Source organism: Salmo salar, chromosome 26, assembly GCF_965601325.2.
Source record: "Salmo salar chromosome 26, fSalSal1, whole genome shotgun sequence".
NCBI lineage: Eukaryota > Metazoa > Chordata > Actinopteri > Salmoniformes > Salmonidae > Salmo > Salmo salar.
Genome location: NC_138316.1, coordinates 1,565,678 through 1,580,813, shown reverse-complemented (window position 1 = coordinate 1,580,813; position 15,136 = coordinate 1,565,678). Strand labels below are relative to the sequence as shown.

The following is a 15,136-nucleotide window of genomic DNA, read 5'->3' as shown; positions in this document are numbered from 1 at the left end:
GTGGTTTGGGTGGTTGATGTCCTTGATGATATTTTTGGCCTTCCTCTGAAATCAGGTGCTGTACGTGTCCTGGAGGGCGGGTAGTTTGCCCCCGGTAATGCGTTGGGCAGACCACACCACCCTCTGGAGAGCCCTTGCGGTTGTGGGCGGTGCAGTTGCCGTACCAGGCGGTGATACAGCCCGACAGGATGCTTTCAATTGTGCATCTGTAAAACGTTTGTGAGGGTTTTGGGTGACAAGCCAAATTTCTTCAGCCTCCTGAGGTTGAGGAGGCTCTGTTGCTCCTTCTTCATCACACTGTCTTTGTGGGTGGTCCATTTCAGTTTGTTTGTGATGTGTATGCCAAGGAACTTGATGCTTTCCACCTTCTCCACTGCGGTCCCGTCGATGTAGATAGGGGGGTGCACCCTCTGCTATTTCCTGAAATACACGATCATCTCCTTTATTTTGTTGACGTTGAGTGAAAGGTTGTTTTCCTGACACCACACTCCCAGAGCCCTCACCTCCCCCCAGTAGGCTGTCTCGTCATCGTTGGTAATCAAGCCTACTGCTGTTGTCGTCTGCAAACTTGATGATTGAGTTGGAGGCGTGCTTGGCCACGCGGTCATGGGTGAACAGGGAGTACAGGAGAGGGCTGAGCACGCACACTTGTGGGGCCCCAGTGTTGAGGATCAATGGAGTGGAGGTGATGTTTCCTACCTTCACCCGTCAGGAAATCCAGGACCCAGTTGCACAGGGCGGGGTTCAGACCCAGAGCTTAATGATGAGCTTGGTGGGTACTATGGTGTTGAATGCTGAGGTATAGTCAATAAACAGCATTCTTACATAGGTATTCCTCTTGTCCAGATGGCATTGGCACTTTTTGTAGTCTGTGATTGTCTGTAGTCCCTGCCACATACGTCTGAGCTGTTGAATTACGATTCCACTTTATCTCTATACAGACGTTTAGCTTATTTGATTGCCTTGTGGAGTGAATAACTACACTGTTTATATTCTGATTTGTAATTCATATATACAGAATTAAAAACAGTACATCCTGCCAGCATGTCCACAAGCGAGCCACTCAGGCGGAAAATGATTCGTGGAAGAGAGCGAGGAACGAGATGAGAATAACAATCCAAGCTATTTGCTCTGAGACCGGCATAATAATGTACTGAAACAAGCAGGGAGCAGGTTTCAAACCCTCAACATTCTAGCCTGAAGTCCAGCACGCTATCGACTGTGCCCAAATGTTTTAATTGGGGTTGGGACCGATTGTGGCTAAAAACACTATCAATTGTAATCTTTAACGTGGAAAGGGGAAAAAGTATTATTATTAGTTTTTCACAAGCAGGATGGGCTATTAGTTGAACAATAGACTATTCAACCTTTTACTAAAGAATTGTCTAATAGTCGAGCGAGGTGTGAACCCCCCCCCCCCCCAACTTGCAACAAATCATTTGTATCACATCTACCTACAGTCGTGGCAAAAAGTTTTGAGAATGACACAAATATTAATTTCCACAAAGTTTGCTGCTTCAGTGTCTTTAGATGTTTTTGTCAGATGTTACTATGGAATACTGAAGTATAATTACAAGCATTTCATAAGTGTCAAAGGCTTTTATTGACAATTACATGAAGTTGATGCAAAGAGTCAATATTTGCAGTGTTGACCCTTCTTTTTCAAGACCTCTGCAATCCGCCCTGGCATGCTGTCAATTAACTTCTGGGCCACATCCTGACTGATGGCAGCCCATTCTTGCATAATCAATGCTTGGAGTTTGTCAGAAGTTGTGGGTTTTTGTTTGTCCACCCGCCTCTTGAGGATTGACCACAAGTTCTTAATGGGATTAAAGTCTGGGGAGTTTCCTGGCCATGGACCCAAAATATCGATGTTTTGTTCCCTGAGCCACTTAGTTATCACTTTTGCCTTATGGCAAGGTGCTCCATCATGCTGGAAAAGGCATTGTTTGTCACCAAACTGTTCCTGGATGGTTGGGAGAAGTTGCTCTCGGAGGATGTGTTGGTACCATTCTTTATTCATGGCTGTGTTCTTAGGCAAAATTGTGAGTGAGCCCACTCCCTTGGCTGAGAAGCAACCCCACACATGAATGGTCTCAGGATGCTTTACTGTTGGCATGACACAGGACTGATGGTAGCGCTCACCTTGTCTTCTCCGGAAAAGCTTTTTTTTTTCAATCCCTGTATCTTTTGCAGAATATCAGTCTGTCCCTGATGTTTTTCCTGGAGAGAAGTGGCTTCTTTGCTGCCCTTCTTGACACCTGGCCATCCTCCAAAAGTCTTCGCCTCACTGTGCGTGCAGATGCACTCACACCTGCCTGCTGCCATTCCTGAGCAAGCTCTGTACTGGTGGTGCCCCAATCCCGCAGCTGAATAAACTTTAGGAGACGGTCCTGGCTCTTGCTGGACTTTCATTGGCGCCCTGAAGCCTTCTTCACAACAATTGAACCGCTCTCCTTGAAGTTCTTGATGATCCGATAAATGGTTGATTTAGGTGCAATCTTACTGGCAGCAATATCCTTGCCTGTTGAGCCCTTTTTATGCAAAGCAATGATGACGGCACGTGTTTCCTTTTAGGTAACCATGGTTGACAGAGGAAGAACAATGATTCCAAGCACCACCCTCCTTTTGAAGCTGCCAGTCTGTTATTCAAACTCAATCAGCATGACAGAGTGATCTCCTGCCTTGTCCTCGTCAACACTCACACCTGTGTTAACGAGAGAATCACTGACATGATGTCAGCTGGTCTTTTTGTGGCAGGGCTGAAATGCAGTGGGAATGTTTCTTGGAGTATCAGTTCATTTGCATGGCAAAGAGGGACTTTGCAATGAATTGCAATTCATCTGATCACTCTTCATAACATTCTGGAGTATATGCAAATTGCCATCATACAAACTGAGGCAGCAGACTTTGTGAAAATTAAAATTTGTGTCATTCTCAAAACTTTTGGCCACGACTGTACACACATCTACCTATATAATGTTCTGAAAAAAAGATATATATATATATATTGGTCATGGCTCCCGAGTGGTACAGTGGTCTAAGTCACTGCATCTCGGTGCAAGAGGCTTTACTACAGTCCCTGGTTGGAATTCAGGTTGTATCACATCTGACCGTGATTGGGAGTGCCATAGGGCAGCGCACAATTGGCCCAGCGTCATCCAGGTTTGGCTGAGGTAGGCCATCATTGTAAATAAGAATTTGTTCTTACCTGACTTGCCTAGTTAAATAAAGGTTACACTAAGACATAACATTTCTGCACCATAATTTTCAAATTCTTGTCTAACCAATACCCAAATGGAGATAAAGGGAAAATAAAAATCTAATTGATTTATCAAGACCAGTCCGCATGCTTGCCTCAGAGCAGCAAGAAATGGTGCTAAAATAGCTGTAGGCTTTTTCTTCTAACTTCAATATGCTCTTTAAAAAAAGACCTACACCATTTTTAACAGCACATTACTCAACACTAGTGAGACTCATTTCGCCTATGGTAGGCCTTCAGTATATTGAATTTTTTTATTTTTTTTCAATGATGTGACTCTCCGCCAATAATTACATTTAGAGGATTGGAGGACTCCAAATTTTTATCTAAGGGGCATTTTCTGTTATATTCTCACATATCCTAAGGGGCTTTTATATAATTCTAAATGAATAAATAATAATTGCTTTGTTTAAAAAGTAACAATATTTTGGAGAGGATTTCGTTTTCATTTAACCTAGTGAGCGACAAAAAGGCAATTCTTGAACATGGGGTGAGACATTCTCACCAATTTGTAAATAAAGCCAGTTTGTTATTTAGAATGATTTATTTCTGGAGAAACCTAACTTGATTATTTAGCAGACATCACTTGCTTATATTCAGTCATCACATACCTTATAAATATCATGGAATATTTGAACATTTTAGTTTCTCCATGCTTGTCTCAGAGCAGCGCGAAACGGTGCTGAAATAGACGTCCACAGCGGCAAGGTTATGTATTCTGTGCCCACTCGTGGTATCTCTCATCGGTTAAACATCCTTGGAATAGTTCTCAGAACATTAACCCTGTGTCACGTCCTGACCAGTAGAGGGTGTAGTTGGGTCAGGACGTGGCAGAAGGGAGTGTGTGTTTTATTGTTTCATTGATTTTGGCCGTGTGACTTCCAATCAGGCACAGCTGTAGAGGGTTGTGGTTGATTGGGAGTCACACATAAGTTGCCTACGTTTCCTTTGTGTTTCGTGGGTAATTGTGCTTGTCACTGTGGTTGCACCTGACAGGACTGTGTTGGCTGTCAGTTTTGTTGTTTTTGTAAATTGCGTAGTGTTCGTTTAATTAAATATGACGAACCCTAACTCCGCCGCATTTTGGTCCACTTCTTCCATAGACAGCCGTTACACCATGTGTGTTCGCTTGTTTTGTACGGTTCTGTAGTTTCGACCCAATGATTTGTCTGACAAACAAAGAACTTTGTGTCCTGCAGGCCCAGGCATGGATCAAAGCTGGACATTCAATAACGTCATCTTCACAGACTAATCAACCGTGGCCCTTGAGTAATTTGCTCAAAATTGCTACAGAAAAAAGGAGGAAGATCAAGAAGATTAACGAAAGCATGAAGATGTTGATGAAGAAATGCTGTTTTGAGTTAGAAATGTAACACTTTAGAGTACTTAAGCATCGAATACATTGCAAGTTGAGGGATTTTCACAACAGTAGCCGGGCTATGAAAAGTCTTGTCCTGCTAATAGGAAACATTTGCATGATGGGCTACACTCTTTATTGTAACCACAATGTCACACATCATTTGTTTCTACCTTTCCAATTACTTTTAGAGTTTGGGATTTACAAATGTGCGCTTTCATTATTAGTTACATTGTTTTATTTTGAATGTGCAGACTTATTTTCTTAAAATTATTGTTTAATCTAGGATGCTACATTTTTGACCAGTTGCAACTGTAAGTAGGCTTAATAAAAAAAAATCCTACTTCTATTAGGCTGTTAAGCCTCATAACTGGCTGAGGTAGGCTAAGTTATATAGGTCTAGGCTCCGAAGAAATAGACTCCAATTAAGCCCTCTTGTTGTTTGTAAAGTCAAATTAAAATGAAGATTATTGTTGAAATGAATTGCTTGATTGGTGTAGGTTCCGTCCCTCTCTTCGCCCCAACCTGGGCTCGAACCAGGGACCCTTGTACACATCAACAACTGACACCCACGAAGCATCGCTACCCATCGCGCCACAAAAGCCGCGGCCCTTGCAACGCAAGGGGAACAACCACTTCAGGTCTCAGAGCGAGTGACGTCACTGATTGAAACGCTATTAGCGCGCACCACCGCTAACTAACTAGCCATTTCTCATCGGTTACATAGGTTTTCTCCATCTGTTGGTGTGCAACACTTGCATAACAAGTTAGCTATATTTTCAGCACTAGCCACTGTTCACCTCCTATTGATTGTGCTGCGGTTGCCGCTGGTTGTTTTTAAATTGAACCTTTATTTAACTAGGCAAGTGGGTTAAGAACAAATACTTATTTACAAGGACAGCCTACTCCTTCATCCCGTTGTACAGCGTCATATTTTCCATTCTAACAGAAACCCTGAGGGCTTCGTTTTTCGTTTTTCTCTGAATATAAACACCATAATATTAATCAAATTAATTAAGCCACATTTCTTAAAATCAATCCCATATACTGTGTTATTACAAAAAAGGTTTTACATTCTCTGTTAATGCCATTAAAAACATTTACTTTGTCTCTCTGTGCTTCATAATGTTCTTTCAATTTGCAAGAGGCTGAATGTATCTCAACAGAGAAAGCATCAGAGTGAGTGAAACAGTGGTCCTATCTCTGTATGTAAAGCCCATCTATCTGATGCTGTATGGTCAAAAATAATATGATATTGTTGAAAGCATCCAAGCGAGCAAAATATATTTTTGACCAGACAGCCTCAGATAGATGGGCTTCACATACAGAGAGAGGGGAGCTGATATGCTCACTCGGATGCTTTCAAAAATATCATTATTTTTGACCAGCATTGAAGCGCTGAATGCAAGGGAAGCCAGCGAGCATTTGGCCTACCTTGATAATAAAACAATTATAATAATAGCCAATCAGCTTTGAGCTAAACTGAGTGAGCTCAACTTTGAATGGTCCTGGAGCACCAAAGAAAAGTGTCAAGGGAAGCCAGTTTGGATTGGCTTCACACCAATCACATCACCCCAAATGCCAATCGTCATATACAGAAAAAACTTGAATGGTTGCATCTCTTTGTGTTGTCTTCCGGTGGCCAGCTAGCTAGCTAAAATTGTCACTTTCCTAAATTAGCCATGGATGGAGATCGGGATTGTGGTTTTACTTAATTCTCCGTACTGGCCAATGATTATAACAGCGATTCTGATCCAACCATAAATTCACACGTTGTGCTCCTGGCCTGAAAGGATGTAAGTTCAACATGTAGCTAGATGTAGTAGGTTAATGTTAAATAGCTGGCCTGGCATTTTAGCCAGGTAGGCTAGGACAAAAAAACTAAAAGCGTGTACTGTATCATGACAGTCATAGACCGTTTAGTCAACATGAAAGAGGAGGATGGAATTGGCATTTCACTACAAGTAGGGTGATTCAACATGTTTTTTTCTAGACTGAACCGAAATATAAACGCAACATGCAACAATTTTAATGAGTTTATTCATTTCAGTCATTTGAAATAAATTCATTAGGCCCTAATCTATGGATTTCACGACTCGGCAGGGGCGCAGCCATGGGTGGGAGGGCATAGGTCCAACCACATGGTAGCCAGGCCCAGTCAATCAGAATAAGTTTTCCCCCTCAAAAGGGCTTTATTACAGACATAAATACTTCTGTTTCATCATACGTGGTTACACATGGTCTGCGGTTGTAAGGCTGGTTGGACGTACTGCCAAATTCTCTTAAACGACATTGGCGGCGTCTTATGGTAGAGAAATTAATATTCAATTCTCTGGCAACAGAGACATTCCTGCAGTTGACATTCCTGCAGTCAGCATGCCAATTGCAAGTTTCCTCAAAACTTGAGACGTCTGTGGCGTTGTGTGACAAAACTTTTATTGTCTCCAGCACAAGGTGTACCTGTGTCATGATCATGCTGTTTAATCAGCTTCTTGATATGCCACACCTGTCAGGTGGATGGATTATCTTGGCAAAGGAGAAATGCTCACTAACGGTGATGTAAGTAAATAAAGAACATTTCTGAGAAATAAGCTTTTTGCGCGTATGGAACATTTCTGGGATCTTTTATTTAAATCAATCAATCAAATGTATTTAAAGCCCTTTTTACATCAGCCGATGTCACAAAGTGCTGTACAGAAACCCAGCCTAAAACCCCAAACAGCAAGCAATGGAGATGTAGAAGCACGGTGGCTAGGAAAAACTCCCTAGAAAGGCAGAAACCTAGAGAGGAACCAGGCTCTGAGGGGTGGCCAGTCCTCTTCTGGCTGTGCCGGGTTGACATTATAACAGTACATGTCCAAGATGTTCAAATGTTCATAGATGACCAGCAGGGTCAAATAATAATAATCAGTGGTTGTAGAGAGTGCAACAGGTCAGCACCTCAGGAGTAAATGTCAGTTGGCTTTTCAGAGAGAGAGAGAGTCGAAAACAGCAGGTCCGGGACAAGGTAGCACGTCCAGTGAACAGATCAGGGTTCCATAGCCGCAGGCAGAACAGTTGAAACTGGAGCAGCAGGTGGACTGGGGACAGAAAGGAGTCATCAGGCCAGGTAGTCCTGAGGCATGGTCCCAGGGCTCAGGTCCTTCGAGAGGGGATGGAGAGAGAATTAGAGGGAGCATACTTAAATTCACACAGGACACCAGATAAGACAGGAGAAATACTCCTGAATACTGGAGGCTGAGACAGGAGGGGTTGGGTACGCTGTGGCACCGTCTGATGATACCCCCGGATAGGGCCAATCAGGCAGGATATAACCCCACCCACTTTTCCAAATTACAGCCTCCACACCACTAGAGGGATATCTTCAAACCACCAACTTACTACGCTGAGACAAGGCTGAGTATAGCCCATGAAGATATCCCCCTTGGCACGAACTTGAGGGGGGAGCCAAACCCGGTGTCACGCCCTGGCCATAGAGAGGGTTTTGTTCTCTATTTTGGTTAGGCCAGGGTGTGACTTGGGTGGGCGTTTTCTATGTTTTTCTATGTTTTTGTATTTCTTTGTTTTGGGCCGAGTATGGTTCCTAATCAGAGGCAGCTGTCTATCGTTGTCTCTGATTAGGAATCATACTTAGGCAGCCTTTTCCCACCTGTGCTTTGTGGGATCTTGTGTTTGTGTAGCTGCCTGTGAGCAGCCCAGAACGTCATGCTTCGTTTTCTTCTGTGTTGTTTTGGTGAGTTTCATATTTATTAAACATGTGGAACTCTAACCACGCTGCGCCTTGGTCTACTCCTTTAGACGATCGTGACACCCGGACAGGAAGGTCACTTTAGTGACTCAACCCACTCAAGTGACACACCTCTCCTAGGGACGGGATGGAAGACCACCAGTAAGCCAGTGACTCAGCCCCCGTCATAGGGTTAGAGGCAGAGAATCCCGGTGGAGAGAGGGGAAACCGGCCAGGCAGAGACAGCAAGGGCGGTTCGTTGCTGCAGTGCCTTTTCGTTCACCTTCACACCCCTGGGCAGGACTACACTCAATCATAGGACCTACTGAAGAGATGAGTCTTCAATAAAGACTTAAAGGTTGAGACTGAGTCAGTGTCTCTCACATGGATAGGCAGATCATTCCATGAAAATTGATCTCTATAGGAGAAAGCCTTGCCTCCAGCTGTTTGCTTAGAAATTCTAGGGACAATAAGGAGGCCTGCGTGTTGTAGGCATACGTGTAGGTATGTACGACATGACCATATCGGAGAGATAGGTAGGAGCAAGCCATTGTAATGCTTTGTAGGTTAGCAGTAAAACCTTGAAATCAGCCCTAGCCTTTACAGGAAGCCAGCGTAGAGAGGCTAGCACTGGAGCAATATGATAACATTTTGGGGTTCTAGTCAAGATTCCAGCAGCCGTGTTTAGCACTAACTGAAGTTTATTTAGTGCTTTATCCAGGTAGCTGGAAAGTAGAGCATTGCAGTAGTCTAATCTAGAAGTGACAAAAGCATGGATTAACATTTCTGCATTTTTGGACATAAAGTTTCTGATTTTTGCAATGCTACGAAGATGGAAAAAAGCTGTCCTTGAAAGAGTCTTAATATGTTCGTAAAAAGAGAAGATCAGGGTCCAGTGTAATGCTGAGCTCCTTCACTTTTATTTGAGACGACTGTACAACCATCAAGATTAATTGTCAGATCCAACAGATGATCTCTTTATTTCTTGGGACCAAGTACAAGCATCTCTGTTTTGTTCAAGTTTAAAAGTTAAACAATTGCCACCATCCAATTCCTTATGTCTGAAACAGACGCTTCCAGGGATGGCAATTTTGGGGCTTCGCCATGTTTCATCGAAATGTACAGCTGTTTATCGTCCGCATAGCAGTGAAAGTTAGCATTTTGTTTCCGAATGACATCACTAAGAGGTAACATTTCGGGTAGCCTTCCACAAGCTTCCTACAATAAGTTGGGGGAATTTTGTCCCATTCCTCCTGACAGAGCTGGTGTAACTGAGTCAGGTTTGTAGGCCTCCTTGCTCGCAAGAGCTTTTTCAGTTCTGCCCACAAATTTTCTATAGGATTGAGGTCAGGGCATTGTGATGGCCACTCCAATACCTTGACTTTGTTGTCCCTTTTGCCACAACTTTGGAAGTATGCTTGGGGTCATTGTCCATTTGGAAGACCCATTTGAAACCAAGCTTTAACTTCCTGACTGATGTCTTGAGATGTTGCTTTAATATATCCACATAATTTCTTTCCTCATGATGCCATCTATTTTGTGAAATGCACCAGTCCCTCCTGCAGCAAAGCACCCCCACAACAAGATGCTGCCACCCCCGGGCTTCACGGTTGGGAAGCATGGTGTTCTTCGGCCTGCAAACATTTTTCCTTTTTCCTCCAAACATAACGATGGTCTTTATGGCCAAACAGTTGTATTTTTGTTTCATCAGACCAGAGGACATTTCTCCAAAAAGTGCCATCTTTGTCCCCATGTGCAGTTGCAATCCGTAGTCTGGCTTTTTTATGGCGGTTTTGGAGCAGTGGCTTCTTCCTTGCTGAGCGGCCTTTCAGATTATGTCAATATAGGACTCGTTTTACTGTTGATATAGATAATTCTGTACCTGTTTCCTCCAGCATCTTCACAAGGTCCTTTGCTGTTGTTCTAGGATTGTTTTGCACTTTTCGCACCAAAGTACGTTCATCTCTACGAGACCGAACGCGTCTCCTTCCTGAGCGGTATGACGGCTGCATGGTCCCATGGTGTTTATACTTACATTTACATTTTAGTCATTTAGCTTGCGTACTATTGTTTGTACAGAATAACGTGGTACCTTCAGGCGTTTGGAAATTGCGCCCAAGGATGAACCAGACTTGTGGAGGTCTACAATTCTTTTTCTGAGGTTTTGGCTGATTTCTTTTGATTTTCCCATGATGTCAAGCAAAGAGACACTGAGTTTGAAGGTGGGCCTTGAAATACATCCACAGGTACACCTCCAATTGACTCAAATGATGTAAATTAGCCTATCAGAAGCTTCTAAAGCCATGACATCATTTTCTGGAATTTTCCAAGCTGTTTAAAGGTACAGTCAACTTAGTGTATGTAAACTTCTGACCCACTGGAATTGTGATACAGTGAATTATAAGTGAAATAATCTGTCTGTAAACAATTGTTGGAAAAATGACTTGCGTCATGCACAAAGTAGATGTCCTAACCGACTTGCCAAAGCTATAGTTTGTTCACAAGAAATTTGTGGAGTGGTTGAAAACGAAAATGTCGGAAACGCTAACTTGCTTGACTATGCTTTAGGTCAGGGGTTGGCAACCTTTTCGCCATCTATGGCCATTAGGATATTTATAAATTAACTTTTTAAGGTATAGGGGGCAGTATTTTCGATTTCGGATGAAAAGCGTGCCCAGAGTAAACTGCCTAATACTCGGGCCCAGAGTCAGATATTTGCATATTATTAGTAAATTTGGATAGAAAACACTCTGAAGTTTCTAAAACTGTTAGAATGATGTCTGTGACTATAACAGAATTCATATGGCAGGCAGAAACCTGAGAAAAATCCAACCAGGAAGTGGGAAATCTGATGCTTGTAGTCTTTTCATGTCATTGCCTATCTAACACACAGTGACTTAGGGTTCATTTTTACTTCTTAAGGCTTCCACTAGATGTCAACAGTCTTTAGAACCTTGATTCAGGCTTTTGCAGTGAACAGAGAGCGAACAAGAAGGCCGGGAAGTTGGTGACTCAGAAAATGACATGAGTTCATTGACGCACATTCACGTGAGGAGGTAGCAGTGTTCCATAACGTTTTTCAAGACATTGGAATCGTCCGGTTGGAATATTATTGAAGTTTTATGTTAAAAAGGCCCTAAAGATTGATGCTATACAACGTTTGACATGTTTCTACGAACGTATATATAACTTTTTTTGACTTTTCGTCGTGCGTCCTACATTTGGAGTAGTTTATTGAACGCGCAAACAACAAGGAGGTATTTGGACTTAAATTATGGACTTTATCAAACAAAACAACATTTATTGTGGACCTGGGATTCCTGGAAGTGCCTTCTGATGAAGATCATCAAAGGTAAGTGAATATTTATAATGCTATTTATGATTTTAGATGACTCCAAAATGGCGGGTATCTGTATTGCCTGATGTATTTTTCTGAGCACCGTACTCAGATTATTGCAAAGTGTGCTTTCCCCGTGAAGCTTTTTTGAAATCTGTCACAGCAGTTGCATTAACCTCTCTAGGGTCGGCGGGACGAAATCGTCCCACCTACTCAACAGCCAGTTGAATCCCGTGGCGCGTTATTCAAATACCTTAGAAATGCTATTACTTTAATTTCTCAAACATATGACTATTTTACACCATTTTAAAGACAAGACTCTCGTTAATCTAACCACACTGTCCGATTTCAAAAAGGCTTTACAACGAAAGCAAAACATTAGATTATGTCAGCAGAGTACCCAGCCAGAAATAATCAGACACCCATTTTTCAAGCTAGCATATAATTTCACATAAACCCAAACCACAGCTAAATACAGCACTAACCTTTGATGATCTTCATCAGATGACAACCCTAGGACATTATGTTATACAATACATGCATGTTTTGTTCAATCAAGTTCATATTTATATCAAAAATCAGCTTTTTACATTAGCATGTGACGTTCAGAACTAGCATACCCCCCGCAAACTTCCGGTGAATTTACTAAATTACTCACGATAAACGTTCACAAAAAACATAATTATTTTAAGAATTATAGATACAGAACTCATGCACTCGCTATGTCCGATTAGCTTTTCGGTGAAAGCACATTTTGCAATATTCTAAGTAGATAGCCCGGCATCACAGGGCTAGCTATTTAGACACCCACCAAGTTTAGCACTCTCCAAAATCAGATTTACTATAAGAAAATTTTTATTACCTTTGCTGTCTTTGTCAGAATGCACTCCCAGGACTTCTACTTCAATAACAAATGTTGGTTTGGTTCAAAATAATCCATAGTTATGTTCAAATATCCTCTGTTTTGTTTGTGCGTTCAAGACACTATCCGAATGGTAAAGAAGGGTGACGCGCACGATGCATTTCGTGACAAAAAAAATTGAAATATTCCATTACCGTACTTCGAAGCATGTCAACCGCTGTTTAAAATCAATTTTTATGCCATTTTTCTCGTAAAAAAGAGATAATATTCCGACCGGGAAAGCGTGTTTAGGTTCAAAGAGGAAAGAAAATAAAAACATGGGGTCGACTCGTGCACGCGCCTCAGCCCATTGTCCTCTGATAGAGCACTTGCCAAAAGCGCTAATGTTTTTCAGCCAGTGGCTGGAATTACATCATTCAGCTTTTTCCCGCCTTCTGAGAGCCTATGGGAGCCGTAGCAAGTGTCACGTTACAGCAAGGATCCTCAGTCTTCAATAAACAGTCAAGAAGCTCAAGGAATGGTCAGAGAGGGCACTTCCTGTAAAGGAATCTTCTCAGGTTTTTGCCTGCCATATGAGTTCTGTTATACTCACAGACACCATTCAAACAGTTTTAGAAACTTTAGGGTGTTTTCTATCCAAAGCCAATAATTATATGCATATTCTAGTTTCTGGGCAGTAGTAATAACCAGATTAAATCGGGTACGTTTTTTTATCCGGCCGTGTAAATACTGCCCCCTACCCCCAACAGGTTAAGGAGATGTTTTTCTATAATTCTTTGAATAACAGTATTATTTTATCAACGTTTATGATGAGTATTTTTGTAAATTGTTGTGCTGATTCACCGGCAGTTTTGGAGGCAAAATATTTTCTGAACATCACGCGCCAATGTAAAATGGAGTTTTTGGTTATAAATATAAACTTTATCGAACAAAACATACATGTATTGTGTAACATTGAGTCCTAGGAGTGTCATCTGATGAAGATCGTCAAAGGTTAGTGCTTAATTTTAGCTGTATTTCTGGTTTTTGTGACCCCTCTTCTGCTTGGAAAATGGCTGTGTAGTTTTTCTTGTGTTGGCACTGTCCTAACATAATCAAACTTTATGCTTTCGCCGTAAAGCCTTTTTGAAATCGGACAATGTGGTTGGATTAAGGAGAGGTGTATCTTTAAAATGGTGTAAAATAGTTGTATGTTTGATAATATCATAATTCAAATTTTTGTTCTTTTGAATTTGCCGCCCTGATATTTCACTGGCTGTGTCCCGCACCCTAGCGTCCCACGTAGCCCATAGAAGTTAATTTAGGGGCCATATTATTAAAATGTGCAATTTTCTGCTTTATTCATGTTTTAATGTGACTTTAATCACTGACATTGGTTTTATAGTTTATATATGATGTATGTTTCTTGTGTCCTTGATTATTTAGAAAAGTGCTAGTCCTATTTAAATAAATATTAGTATTGTAAATAATGTTGTTATTATGATTACTTGTTCAAGCTCACCTCTAATGCGATCTCTGAAACTGCTCATCTTTGACGAGGCGTTATATGTCAGCTGGCAGAGAAGATGACGCTGCTCACAACTGGTTTTCCAGGTTCCAGTCAGTCTTGATCGTAATCGAGTCTTTGCAAGAGTCAGTTTGGAAAAGAACTGCTCACAGCAGTAGGTCGTCCCGAACACAGATGCAAATTTAAGTGCATGTCTCCTCAGAACAGGAAAGTGCTCAGCGCTAACGTACATTTTGTAGAACTCAAGGAGAGGCAGGTTGTTGTTCCTGGCTTTGAGCTCGTCATTGCTTTGCAGCTCAATGACTTTGTGTTGTAGGCCATCCTGCACATCTGCTAGTTCGACGTTAAATGGGGTGGCAAATATGTTTAAACTCCAGTTGTTTACTTTTCATATCCTTAAACCTCTCACAAAATGCCTTCGCGAGCTTTCCGCACTCACCAGAATATTCTGACGTAATCTCAGGCTCTTGTCCTTGCAGAGTAGGAAAATGCATTGTTACCCCTTTCTAGTTGGATTTGCCACAGCTTTAATTTTGCTTCATAACAATTTCACGTTTGACAGCAGTTCGCTGAGAAGCTGGTTCGGCCCTTGGAGCTTGATGTTCAAGTCAGACAGATACTTGGTTATGTCCACCATGAAGGCCAAATCAGACATCCACTTGTCAACACTCAGTTCCGCGACAGGTTCCCCCTCCGTAAAACTGCACAAGCATTTTCCACGGCTCAACCATCGCACCTCACAGTGGTAAACCAGATCACCATACTCCAATTCAAGATCACTCAATAGCTCTTTAATTTTGTGTGTGTGTGTGTGTGTGTGTGTGTGTATTTATGAATTGGCTCGGGGGCCTGATCACACAGTCTCGTAGGCTGACGTCCCCCAACCCTGCTTTAGGTCATCTAACTGTTTGTTACTTGCAATATGTTTTGTGGACTTACTGGACAGATGTTGCTCTCCGGTTTTGTGATTAAATAAAGGTGGGGTTGAATTTATTCTGCCACTGTGTCTTCTTATTGGCCTATATATCAGTGTCAGTGTCAGGCATACAGTGCCTTCCGAAAGTATTCAGACCCGTTGACTTTT

General features: G+C 42.0%; 1 protein-coding gene across 5 annotated transcripts in view; it reads left to right on the top strand.

The window, feature by feature from the left end:
- Positions 1–15,136, top strand: part of cntrl (centriolin) — a 116,646-nt gene that overhangs the window by 49,570 nt on the left and 51,940 nt on the right. The window lies entirely within an intron of this gene.